Source organism: Dromiciops gliroides, chromosome 2, assembly GCF_019393635.1.
Source record: "Dromiciops gliroides isolate mDroGli1 chromosome 2, mDroGli1.pri, whole genome shotgun sequence".
NCBI lineage: Eukaryota > Metazoa > Chordata > Mammalia > Microbiotheria > Microbiotheriidae > Dromiciops > Dromiciops gliroides.
In genome coordinates this window covers 631,591,872-631,606,758 of record NC_057862.1, presented here as the reverse complement: position 1 = coordinate 631,606,758, position 14,887 = coordinate 631,591,872, and positions in this window count along the sequence as shown.

The window sequence follows — 14,887 nt, the reverse complement described above, 5'->3', positions numbered from 1 at the left end:
GCCACTAGGAAGCCAATTAGCAAAGTGTTAATTCAGTGCTTCACCTAGTGGCCTGAAATAATTAATACAGTTCAGTGATGGCCTATATCCCTAGGAAGGAGAATGATTTCTGCTCTAGAAAAATCCAGCTGGTTGTGTTGGTTCATGTGGGGTTGCTGGGTAATTACTTGGATAAAGCACACTTAGATCTGCCCACAAATTTTCTTTATTCCTGCTGCAGCTTATCCTTTTGAATGTCATGTACCACTCACTTATGTCTAAGATATTTTATTGTTTTCAACACCAATTACATTGATATTATAATAGGATGTGGTGAGAAAATTTAAAGTTTATCTAACAATCTATATACATTTTGTCTTTTTATTTTCACAACAACTTTTTCACTGAGGACTGCATTATCTTCATTTTTAAGGATGAAGAAATGTATAATGAGAGAAGCCAAGTAACTTGATTAAGGTGACAAAGTGACTAAAAGTCTAATAGGGTTATTTTTTGTAAATAGTCATAACAACTCTTGCTTATGGTACATTTCTATATTACCAGCTGTTGGGAAATCTGATCATAGTGGGTTGTTTGGATTTGGGAATTTTGAACTACAGCAGTGCTAAAGACAAAAAGATATCCACAATAAATCTGCTATGAGTATGATAAGCCTCACAGGAATGGAGAGCATCAGGTTGCCTAAATATTGGTAAATCAGGTTCATGTTGGTAAAACAAAGCAGATCAAACTCTTGGTATTATCATTTGTAAGATTGGGCATAGGGGCAGCTAGGTGGCGCAGTGGATAGAGCATGGACCCTGGAGTCAGGAGTACCTGAGTTCAAATCTGGCCTCAGACACTTAATACTTCCTAGCTGTGTGACCCTGGGCAAGTCGCTTAACCCCAATTGCCTCGCTAAAAGAACAAACAAAAAACAAACAAACAAAGAAAACAAAACAAAACAAAACAAAAAAAAGATTGGGCATATGAGTAATTGATGCATTTCCAATCTTGGTGAAAGAGGGAAGCCAAGGCTGGGAAAAAAAAAAAAAAAACAACAACAACAACACTTATAACAGGACATTGCATGACTGAAAGTGATCTTTAGACCTAGAGGGAACCTGGGATGCTTATCCAATCTCCTCTTTTCCAATTGAAAGATTATTTTTTCAAATTCTTAAACATAGCAGTTGTGTGTTCCCTAAGTCTTACTTTCTCCAGGCTGAATATCTCTAATGATTTCATTTAATCCTCAATTGCACTTTCCAGGCTTCTCATCACTCTGCCTATCTTTTAGTATTCCAGTTTATCAATCAACAACCCTCTGAAAATATGGTGAACACAGAATTTAATACTGTAGAGTTTTAGGTAATTAAATTAAGTCAATGTAACAAACATCTGTAATTACTCAATATTTGCAGTGCACTTTGCTAGATACAGGGAATATAAAGATCAAACAAAATTAATGGATTGAAGGAGCTGAAGTGGTTGAAGAATAAGAACTAGAGTTCAACAGAGTGTTTAGGACTAAATATATAGAAAAAGGAATCATTCACACAGAGAAGTGATGATCACAGCCATGGGAGAGTTTAAGATCACCAAGGGAAAGTATAAAGAAAAGATAGAAGAATGTGGTTAGGAGGGCACATTATGATACAGACTAGATTAGGAAATCATCTGGTATAAATCCCTTAATATTTTAAAAAGACTGAGATTTGGACAGGTAAGTTAGACACAACTTAGTAAAGTACTCCTTAGTTTTAGTGAGAACTTCTGACTGTAAGGACAATAAGTGCTCTTTCTTCTCCATAGCAACTGTGCACAAAACTCATCAAAAACATGGAAGAAAAAGGTGACCAGGAATAAACCAAGTGTGTGACTCCTATGAAGTATTTCTGGTAACATTCTAGGAAGCACGGGGAGTTCAGAATTATGTATATCCTGAAAGTTAATAAATCAGGGAGTCAGGAGTATGCTCTTTAAAATGTTGATGAGCACAACTCCCAGTACTTCTTGTAATTGATTTGAAGCCATAAGAAGGTCTTGGGAAAATCTCAGACAACCAACTGATTTTATTTTATTTTATTTGCTTTGGTGAGGCAATTGGGGTTAAGTGACTTGCTCAGGGTCACACAGCTAGTAAGTGTCAAGTGTCTGAGAAAGGATTTGAACTCAGGTCCTCCAGAATCCATGGCTGGTGTTTTATCCACGGTGCCACCTAGCTGCCCCAACCAACTTATTTTAAATGTGATGTAACTGAAGACCAGAAAAGTAGCAAGATTCTGAGCTCGAATTTCAGTTGATATCTCCTGACTTTTGATTCCCAATCCTTCATTGTTTTTCTATATAGCAAAATACTTCTGTCAATCAATCAATGATCCAACTTTTAAGTACTAATGTGATCATCTGTGATAAAAAGTAGTATAATTGAATGTAACCTTGGAACTGATCTAATAGCTAAAATTGATATTGCTTAGTATAAACAAGATACCATAACAAACACTTTACAATTATTGATTCATTTGATTCTCACAACAACTCTTGGATGTAGGTCTTTTTTATTATCCCCATTTTAGCAATTCTGTGCATCAGCCTAAAACACTAATCACTACTGCTGAAAGAGGAGGAAACTGAGACAAACAAAGATTAAGAACCTTGCCTAGGAAGTAACTAGTCTAACCACCTAATTCTGTAGATGAAGAAAATAGAATTAGATAGGTTGTAAATCTTGTCCAAGATCACACAGGCAGTAAATTGAAAAACAAAACAAAACTAAACTAAACTAAATATTGAGTGTAATTGTGTGACTCCAAATCCAAATTGAATGCACCATATCTCTTTCTTAACTCATCAAAATCTGTATGTGACTATAAGCATATCAATGTAGGATTATTTCTCAAAGGGAAGATTCATGAACAAAGAAGAGAAAATAATAAAATTTACAAAAAAACACTTTAAAATTTAAAAGGATACTAAGAAATATTGTTTCTATATTTTATCTACATTTCAGGAAGGCATTTGATAAAATATCATCTTATTGTTGTGGAGAAGGCAAAATAGTCTAGACAATTCACTCAAAGAGATTCAAAATTTGTTCAATGACTATACTGAAAGAATAGTTGATAATGGCTTAATGTCAACATGGAAGAAAATCACCAATAGAGTACTAAGAGAATCTATGCCTGACCTTATGTTGTTATACATGTTTATCAAAGACTTGGGTAAGTCTTGCTCTTCAGATTTGAAGATGATGCAAAACTGGGAGGGCTAGCTAACACAGCAGATGTGAGAGTTAATATTCAAAATAATCTTGGCATTCAGCTTCAAGCTGAATATAAGATAAAATTCAAAATAGAAAATGATGCAAAATCTTGAAATTGAGTAAAAAATCGGTTTCATGAACATTAGAGGCATGAATGAACTGATACACTGAAAAAAATTGAGAAGCTTAATTTTATTACAATGTCAATATGAGTCAGTAGAATGATGTGGCAAGCAAAGAAGCTATAGCAACCTTGGGTTACATTAAAAGGGGCACTATTTTCAGGAATAGTGGGTTGACAGTGCTACTATCCTCTACTCCTCTTAGATTTCACCTACAGTATCATTTTCAGTCCTGAGCACCACAGTTTAAGAAGAATATTGATAAGTTAGAGAGTCTCCATATTTGGGGTGGGCAACTAGTAAAACCTAGTTGGTACGATTTCCTCCATGAATAGAAGGTTCAGAAGGGATACTAATGCTACCTTCAAGTATGTGATGGTCTGTTATATGAAGGATGGCTTACACTTGTTCCTTTTGGCCACAGAGATCAGAAACAGGAATAATTGGCAGAAATCACAATGAAGTAAATTTAGATTTGATGTCAGGGACTTTCTTAAAATTAGAAATGACCAAAAGTGCAATGCACTGCTTTAAGAATAGGCAGATTTCTCTCCTTGGAAATCTTCAAGCAGAGTCTGGAAAATCCATTTTTAGGTGTATTATAGTAGGGATTCCTTTCATGTATGGGATGGACTAGATGATCACCGCAGTCCTTTTCAGGTAGAAAATTCTTCAATCCTTTGATTCTTTGACCAGATGGGAAGTTAAACCCAACTTGTTTTGGTGAGGGCAGCATATTCTTAGTTGAAAGATATCAGCATCTGTTGGGCCACCTGATCTAACAAAACTCCAATACAGCTTTGAAGTGTGTTTCTGGTGAAGGGTTTGAGCTCAAATAATTAATAACAGACAATGAAGCTGCTACCACATCTGGTCCATGGATTAGAAATCCCATCAAGAAGAGCTGTATAATTTAATGCAAAATGGAGTAGATAAATTCTGAAATGGTAATGAACAAAAGGTTCTGGAAACAATTAGCAGTAAGCACAAGGCTAGCATGGAAGCAGTTAGGTGATTCAGTGGATAAAGAACTGGGCTGAGAGTCAGGAAAACCTGAGTTCAAACCCAACTTCAGACACTAAATACCCGTGTGACCCTGGGTAAGCCACTTAACTTTTGTTTGACTTAATCCACTGGAGAAGGAAATGACAAACCACTCAGGTGTCTTTATCAATAAAACCCATATGGGGTCACAAGGAGTTGGTAATGAATAACCAGTAATCATACTTTTATACATAATAGATGCTTAATGATTTTTTTTTTAATTATCTACCTATCAACCTTCTTAGCTATATAATCTATCTACCTATCTATCCACCTACCTATCTATCTATCTACTTTCCTACCAATCTAATCTATCTATCTATCTATTTATCTATCTATCTATCTATCTATCTATCTATCTATCTATCTATCTATCTATCTATCTATCTATCTATCTCATCTATCTAATCTATCCATCTATCTATCCATTTATCTATCTAACTATCCAGTTGCTGGGATTTATGTTATATACCATTCCACTGTGTGGATAATACTGAGATTTAATGACATTAGGAGGCAAATATTTCCACATTACATAAAATTTCCCAGCTCAAAGTGACCTTAAAGAAAGCCTCCTACAATGTCATCAAATTAAAATAAAAATAGGAACCACTAAATTATACATAAGTATCCCTGTGGAGGCACATATTAAATTAGTTTTAAAATCTTATATCTATGTTTATTGCATTTTTATTTATTGTGATAATATTTCCCAATTATCCTTTAATTCAGGGTACACAAGGGAGTATTGTGGTCCATGTGCAACCCATGGGTCTGACAGCTTCTGATCTAGTCTACCCTCATATCAAGTATAGGAATCTTTTTTTTTTTTTTTTTTTTTTTTTTTTCGGGGCAATGGGGGTTAAGTGACTTGCCCAGGGTCACACAGCTAGTAAGTATCAAGTGTCTGAGGCCGGATTTGAACTCAGGTACTCCTGAATCCAGGGCCGGTGCTTTATCCACTGTGCCACCTAGCTGCCCCCTAAGTATAGGAATCTTTTTGATGCCATTTCAGACAATTATTCAACCTTTGCTTAGACATGCTTGTATTAAGATACATTCATTATCCTTATTAACCATACCATTCCATTATTTTTCTCCTTAATATGGGGAAGCACTAGGGCAAGGAAAACAATGATACGGTGGCTAAATTAATTTGTATTTGTAGGAATAAGTTCATGTTTCTAGCTGCAGGGTGAAACAATAGGAAAAATCCCTATGAAAAGACTGACTATGGGCGCCATTAGGCATCAGAGGTTAGATAGAGTGGAGGCTTCAACAACCCAATTAACTCCCTTGTTTAATTCAGGCCACTTCATAGTATGTGGGTATGGAGGTCTCTAAGCAATTTTAAAAGATAAGGGATTGAATTGGTCACTATCTGAGTGAGCAGGTCACAGATGGATAGATTCATAAATAGAGCGAGCACGCGAGAGAGAGATGATAGATTTATATATAGATCTATGTGTATATATATATGTTGTTAGAGATATAAATATGTGTATGTATGTGTGTATGTATGTATATTTTGTGGGTCAGTTTCAAATATCAATCACTGCAACTTAAAGTGAGAGGGACCTTTTTGCTAATCTATTCTTTCCATATTAATTACTCCACAAATCCCTATCTCTTTTATTATTGGTTTATCTTTTTTATTTCTGTTCTTGAGACTGGAATTCCCTATCACATCCAGGCTAGAAACAAAACAACTTTAATTCTTCTTCATCAAAACACCTGAGATATTTGAAAGCAATCATATTTTCCTTCCCTGAAACTCTCTCATCCAAATCTTATCTGTTGGTTAAAGTCGCCTATTCCTTCATGTCATACAGTTATGATATAGTTTCTACTCTTCTCATCATCACCATATCTGCATTATTCTGGAAATTCACCTGTTTAATAGACTTCTGAAAAGTAGTAACTAGAATTAAACACAGGATGCTGTGTTCTGACTAGTACAGAGAAGAATATGTTTATCTTTTCCACTTCATTCTGGACACACTATATGTCAAGCCTAAGATCATATTTACTTTCAATGTCCTGCTATATTACTGAATCATATTCGGATTTTCATTAAGGTACCTAGGTCTTTTTTCAAAAATTGTCTTGCCAGATCATTGTAAATTTGTACTTGTTATCACAACCCACCCAAGGCTTCTTTCCCACTTATTGACCTGATTTATTTTTGTAATCTTTATCTCTTGCTTACCATGGGTTATGAAACTATATACCTTTCCACCAGTTTTCTGATCATATGCCCTGGATAATGCTCTTGAGTCATGTCAGTATTGTCTGACTTTTTCTGACTCTTTTTGGGTCTTGGCAAAAATACTGGAGTGGTTTTCCTTTCCTTGTCCAGCTATTTTTTTTTTTTTGCAGGGCAATGGGGGTTAAATGACTTGCCCAGGGTCACATAACTAGTAAGTGTTTGAGGTTGGATTTGAACTCATGAAGATGAGTCCTCCTGACTCCTGATTCCAATCCCAGCGTTCTATCCATTATACTACATAGCTTCCGTGCCCTTGATAATAAAAACACATTTTGCTTATAATTATAAGGAAATTAGCTAGCCTGCAAAACATAAAGTTTTCCCATATCACCCCCTTTATCCCCACTGCACCTTAAAAACTCAACATTCTACTTGAATCCCCCTAAATTTCAAGGGAAACATTTGAGGCTTTTATAAAAGGGTTGCATGTAGACTCCATTGTTGACAAACTGCTGTTCATGTGTAGGATGGCTTAAACAAACTAGAATCGATAGTCACCATTAATAATGACAGCAACCACATGGAGGTGCCACAGGCAATACTTTAAAAGGTCATCCACAAACACATTCCAGCTCACTGTTTTTATTTTTACCCTCCTACTGGCAAAAACCCAATTACTTGGTTTTTGGATGTCAGTATCTTCATCAGCACCACACAGCAGAAAGCAAAACATACTTGTGACTTTTTTTTTTTTTTTTTAGCTGTAGGAAGATCTGATTAATGAGGCAAGGGCTGAAATTAACTTTTCCTCATGTCATGTATATTTCCTTTGTACTGTAAAATATCCTTAGTAATGCTATTCATTAACATTTTCACCACCAATAACCATGTTGAAATATAATGTGATTCTCACTGTAGTAGGCATCCATCCATGTCCTATTATCCTTGTAAATAAAATATGACGTGATTTGATATTAATGCAGACAAATTTGTCCATTTAGAGAGCCCTTCCATCAATATAAATAGTATCCAATATTATATCTAGGTTATGTTTATCTATATGTTCATGCCTCTTTGTATTTGTATTTATAATTGTATATACCAATTGTCCACAATGGTAGGTATATTTTTATTTACACGTACATGCAAACACACATAAAAACATATATCTATGTAAAAGGTCAGCTGTTGAAGTTATGTCCTACCCTTTGTTATTCTTTTTGTGTCTTCTTGGAAGGAATACTGGAGTGGTTTGCCATTTCCTTCTCCAGGTCATTTTATAGATGAGAAACTGAGGAAAACAGGGTGATTGGCTCCCAGTTCCACAGTTAGTAAGTGCTTGAAGATGGATTTGAACTCATGAAGTTGATTCCAAGCCCAGTGCTCTATCCCTTGCACCACCTAACTGCCTCTATATATATGCATATATATATATATATATTCAAATCCTGATTCAAATACATATTAGCTTGAGAAGATGAACTATGGATTTAAATTCTTTTAATTTCAGTTTTCTCATCTGTGAAATGGACATCAATTTTTAAAGGTTCTCCCAAATGGTTGGTCCATCCACTGATAGAGATTGAACCCACTGCCACCAACAAAGATGCATTAATAAAAATTTTAGAGACTTCTTTAGGCCACAAAAAAACACAAAATCAAACAAACAAACCTAGTAGGTACCCTCCTGTGATGAATTTTTTTGTCTTTTAGCAAAGCTAGGTTTTTTTCTTGTTTTGTTTTGCTTTTTTTGTTTGTTTGTTTGTTTTTACCAACAGATATAGTTCACCAACCAGTTTTATTTCTACAGGAAGAAAACATTCATGTTTCTGGTGCTGTGTTCAGTTCTCTGAGATACCTTTTAGAATGTTCAATGAATAGGCATCTATGTGGTATAGTGGATAGAGATTTATGGGCCTGAAGTGAGTAAAACTTGTCATCCTGAATTCAAAACTTGCCTTACACAATTAAGAGCTATGTGACCCTGAGCTAGTTGCTTAACCCTGTCTGCCTCAGATCCTTATGTGTAAAATGAACTAGAGAATGAAATGACAAATCACTCTAGTCGTATGTTTGCCAAGATACTTCAAATGGGATCAAAGATAGTCAGACCTGAGTGAAATGACTAAACAATAATAAATAGTTGGATAATATTAAAACAAGGGCAACGTGGGTGATGAGGAGCCCTGAAATCATTCCATATGAACATCTTTGGAAAGAACCGAGGATATCTAGCTGAAGAAGAGAAAGATTGGTGAGGGTGGTAAGAAACAATATTCAAGCTCTAAAAGGGCTATTATGGAGAAGAGTGATTTGACTTTTTCTTTTACCAGAGGGTAGAATGTTTACCAATCATTTAATCAATAAAAATAAATATAAAGACATTAATTGATCAGGTATAGTAAAATGCACAGTGCTAAGTGCTGAGAGCATCAGTCTAATGGGGACATATGATTTAAAATACTAGGCACATATGAAATATAATGCAAATCAAATGATAATTGATCTCAGAGAATCAATCACTAGCAGCTATGGGAATTGAGAAAATAGTCCTAAAGAAAGCAGAATTTAAGTGAAGATATGTAGAAACCAATGGAAACTAATAAGTAGATGTGAAGAGGGAAAGCTTTCAAAGGCATGAGGGATGATCATCGCAAACACATGGTAAACTAAAATGGTGTGTTGTGTGTGAGGAATGCACATAGATTAAGGTAAGTGGATTTGAGAATATAGTGCATGAATGCTACACAGAGGCTGATTGCAGGGTGGATGGGAAAACAAATAAACTTTTATCATACTAGAGCTCTCTAAAAGTGACTGACTTTGAAGACCATAAATTCTATATCATTAAATATTATCAGAAAAATACTTTCAACCTTCTATCCCCATCCCTACCACTAGTTATTTTTTAAAAGAAGAAACTTTGAATAATATTGATGGGTTAGATTGTACTTGAGTTCTCTTCTAGAACGTTGATTTTGTGACTCTGAATACTTGACTTGTAAGAGTTCTTTTTCTTTGTTTTGTTTTGAGTTTTTTGCAGGGCAATGGGGGTTAAGTGACTTGCGCAGGGTCACACAGCTAGTAAGTGTCAAGTGTCTGAGGCTGGATTTGAACTCAGGTACTCCTGAATCCAGGACTGCTACTTTATCCACTGTGCCACATAGCTGCCCCTGACTTGTAAGAGTTTAATCCCTACTGGTACATATTGATTGATTGATTAATTGATTCATTCGCTTATTTTTTCAAGGGTCAGTATAAAATGATGATAAAAGCATGGTAATAATATTTCAGCAGAAAAATTTTAAAATGTACAATTATATTGGGGCGGCTAGGTGACGCAGTGGATAAAGCACCGGCCTTGGATTCAGGAGTGCTACATATTTTCATGTAATTAGAAAAAGTTGGTGCTAATAGGAGAGGATGTACTTATGACATGAGTTAGTCATTCACAAAAATTTAAAAATAAAAAAAAGATTAAGGACCCAACTATTTTTTTTGCAAAGTGTAAAAAAATGGTTTTTAAAACCATTGCAAACATAAGAATGTTGGCATATTTTTTTTTCATTTTCTATCAGGAAAGACTAATTAAAGTCCATTGAGGAGAAATTAATAGATTTTTAGAGTTGAAAGAAAATTCAAAAGTCCATAGAGATAGAGGGTAACACAGAGGACATATAGTCTAAGCTCCCAAAGAAAAAAGGAATTCCTAATGCATAATGCAATATTATTCACTTTGCTTAATTCCAGGGCTAGGGATAGGAAATTCATACATGCCAATACAACCCATTCTATTGTTGGGGGGAAAAAAAGCCATTGTGAGAAACACTTATTAGTCTTTCTTTGATCTAAAATATCTTCCTCTATAGTTTCAGCAAGTGGTCATGATTCTGACCTCTTCATCCAAGAAAAAAATTCAACATAACATTTTAAATACATGAAGGCATTTAATATGTCCCCTGCAAACCTTCTCTTCTCCAGGAAGCATAGCTTTTAATTTTGCTTTTATAACCAATAATTTGAGACTCCTCAACATCTTGTTCAATGATGTCTTGATGTATTCAGATTCAGTAGCATACCACTTAAAATGAAGTACCTAGCACTGTTCACAGATCACTAGATGTGATTTGACTTGGATAAAGGACAACTTTATCGAGGAGGTTGGATTAATATTACAGATTATTCTATAAGAAAAGACATGCTGTATTGTTTCAGAAAATCTGGGAATGTTTATATGAACTGAAACAGTGTAAAGTGAGTTACCAGAAGAACATTGTATATAGTAGCAGTTATTTTGTATTATGATCAATTGTAAATGCCTTAGCTACTCTGATCAATAAAAAATCCAAGACAATTATGAAGGTCTTATGATGAAAAATGTTATCCAGAAAGAGAGAACATTGATGGAATCTGACTACAAGTTTATATATATATATATGAGAGAGACAGAGACAGAGACAAAGACAGAGACAGAGAGATTTCATATATATTTCATGATATATACAGAAAGACATATACATAATACATAGTATGTGTGTATGCCTCCACATATATGTGTATATACATAGAAAAAATGCACATGTATATATGCACAAGTATGTGTGTATACATAGGAACATACATGTATATGTGTATAAATGTATATATACAGATATAGGTTTGTGGATGTGGATGTGAATGTGTATGTATGTGTACATGGTGTATGTATGTGTGTGTGTGTGTATATATATATATATATATATATATATATATGGGTGTGAATATATATATATTTAATATTTTCATCATTTTTCTTGCTTTTTTGCAACATGACTTATATGGAAATATACTTTGGATAACTTTACACATATAATTGATATCACATTACCTGCCTTTTTAATGTGTGGGCAAGAGGTGGGAAGGAGAAGGTGAATTCAGAACTGATAATAAATGAAAAAATGATAAAAATTAATATTAAATTTATTTTTTAAAACACCAAAAAGAAAATAAAAGAATTAACAGAAGCCATAAATGGATTCATGAAAATCTACTCTCAGAGAGAAAATTTCTATAGAAAAAAACAAACAAAAAATATTTCAGATGTGTGTTTTTTTGATTAAACAAACTAAACCTTTTATAAAAATCCATATACAAGGAGAGGTCATTAAAACTTATCTTTCTCATGGTATCTTTAGATGCTTCTCAATTTCATCTTTCTTCTGCAACCCAGATTCATAAGCCTATTGGTATGGGATTCTCTCCTCATTGGTAGAAATAAATGTCCCAAATCAGCATGATGGTCAGGAGGAGTTGGAGAGGAAGAGAGATCTAGCCTCTTTTTTATTTGTTTTTTTGTTTGAGTCTCTTTAGTGTCCTTGGATCTCTGGAGTATCTTTGGGTTCTTCATTCTCTTTGAGTTCATCTGGTGGGGAGAATAAACTCCAGGAAGAAGGTAAAATGAGAGGAGATAGTAGTTTTCATCTTTTCCTTATCCCCAAGTTGCCACACTAGAAGCATTCTAGTGAGAGTCTAGATTTTTTTCTGTCAGTTGAGCTTAGTTACCTTCCTCCCAATGAGTGAGTTCTTTCCACTTATCTTTTTTTGATATTATAATATGATATGTATATTATCTCTGATTGTTGTTTGCTTTTAGACAAATTGGATATTTAGTTTCTTTCTTATTTCTTATTCATATTCATTTTATAAAACTGATAATTGGAAAGGGTGTCATTGTGTGGCTAGAAGGGAGACAAAATAGACCTCTTTAGCCTCTTCTCCTTTCATGCTTTTCCAAGGGAAAATGCTACTGCTAAAGAGGTGGGAAAACTAAAGTGAATTTATATTTGTGGAAGAAAGGATTAGTCTCTGTAAGCTGGTTGATATATCCTAAATAAAGTAATGTTAATCTCCAATACCACAATTGTTACCAGTCCTCTTCCCCTGACCCCTGCCACCATTATAACATTTTTTCAAGATCTTATCTCTTATACTGAGTTAAGGTGTTGGTAGTGCACCATAGTTAGGTGGTTAACTCTAACAAGAGACATATTTGTTTTTATTTTTTTGTTTGCTTTTTTATTTTTTACAGAGACATAAAATAATAATAATAAAAAAGCATTTAAGTGTCTACCACATGCACAGAACTGTGGTATATGTTGAGGAAAAACATAAAGATGAATATGAAAATTCCCTTTTCTTCAAGTTGCTTTCTATTTATTTTTATTTTTTAATTCATTAATGTATTTATTTGTTTATTTGTTGTGGGGCAATGAGGGTTAAGTGACTTGCCCAGGGTCACACATTTAGTGTCAAGTGTCTGAGACAGGATTTAAACTCAGGTCCTCCTGAATCCAGGGCTGGTGCTTTATCCACTGTGCCACCTAGCTGCCCCCTGCTTTATAGTTAGAGAAAAAATACAACCTACATTTAGATATCTGCGTAAATAGGCCATACTGTTCAAGTGGGTTATTTGAAACCTCATAAAGTAAATGTTTTTTGATGTTGAATGTTTTGTTTTATTATTTACATTTGTTTCCAATTGTGAATATCCAGGAAGCCTTTATGGAAAAAGTGACATTTGAACTCAGTGGTATAAGACATATGTCAGAAATGAAGAGGGAGTGCCACCAAGTAGACATTCCAGGAGTATAGTCTGATGTGAGTGAAGGCAGAGAAATAGAAAAATGTGAGAATGTAGCTGGACCTGGAAGAGGTTAATAAGGCTTTAAAAAGAGGATGAACCAGAGAGTGGAAGGCTTTTAATGAAAGGAGTTTGGACTTTATTTAGAAGCCATTGGGGAACAATAATTGGATTTTTACCCAATGATATGTTTCAGATATTATAAAGTTAGATAAACTTCAGTGATAATATGTTGTACTATTTATAAATAATCTACATGATGTACATTCTCTAGTATTAAACAATATGTTTATGATGATGTCTGGTGAAGAGAATGGAAGTATGAGAAGTTCAGAGAGTGAAGGCCTTTTTTTCCTTCTGGTATTTAATGTGATAAATCTCAGTTTTCTCAGGATACCAGCAATGATCAAGTCTGTTATCATAATATCCTCATTATTATCCTTCCATTTGAGTTTTCTCAGCAATAAGGAGGCTTATTGGATAACTTTTTTCACATCTGTGAGAACTAAAGTACAAGTTATAGATGCTATGTCCCTCCCTTTTACTATGAGGGGCAATAATGTTAATTTTTCTCACCTTTATTAATAACAAATATGATTAAATGTATTTATTGATTATATGATTATATGTAGTATTTGTAATTATTAATGATAAATATAAATGTTATAATAATATTTTACAATTTGCAAAGTGCTATACAAATATTATTTAATTTTATTCCCAAAGCAACCCAGGGAGGTAAGTACTACTATTTTTCCAATTTTACAGTTAAATAAAATGAAGCCGAAGTTACGTTACTTGTCCAGGGTCATTCCACTAGTAATTTTGAGACTGCATTTGAACTCAGTTCTTATTGGTTCCACATCAAATACTCTATCCTTTCCATTACTTAACTGCCTCATTTATAGTTAAACTTTATATAGTGCTTTATGTTTTGAAAAGCACTTTATGTATGTCATCTCATTAATCTTTTTAACAATCCTGAAATGTAGGTGTGAGAATTGTACTTTAAACCAGGAGATGTGAAATGTAAGCCGGCTTCTGCCACAAACTGAATATCACACAAATTCCTTATCTTTGAGGCCGTTCTTCAACTATAAATTAGGGATGACACTCATATTACTATGCTCACTTTACTGAATTTTAATATAAATAATGCTGCTTTTGAGTCAGAAGATCTGGGTTAAAATTCCACCTTCCTATCTATAAAACTATTGTACAATTGTTCCCCATACTTCTGGTTACAGGAAGGACTGAACAATTGCTTGTATGTCATGATATAGTAGAGATTTCTGTTCAGGTAGAAATCAGACTCAAAGATTTGTGAATTCTTTTCTCATTTCTGTTATTCAGTGGTTTGCTCCACTCTTTGCCTTCTCCTGACCTAATTTTCTATCCAAGGTGATCTATTTTTCCACTCTCATCATATATATTAAGTACCTGTAAAGTCACTAAGCTAAGTCATACAGACTTCAGTCAATTCCAACACCCATTCTCCATTGTTTCAGGAACTTAGCATATCAAATGAATATCATACATATGAAGAGAAGCAGGAAGAGCATGCTGACACATACCATACTGGGAATAGCCCTGTTAAGTGGCTCCAAACAGGTACAAGCAGGTGTGGTTCATGTAGTGTCAAATGGCAA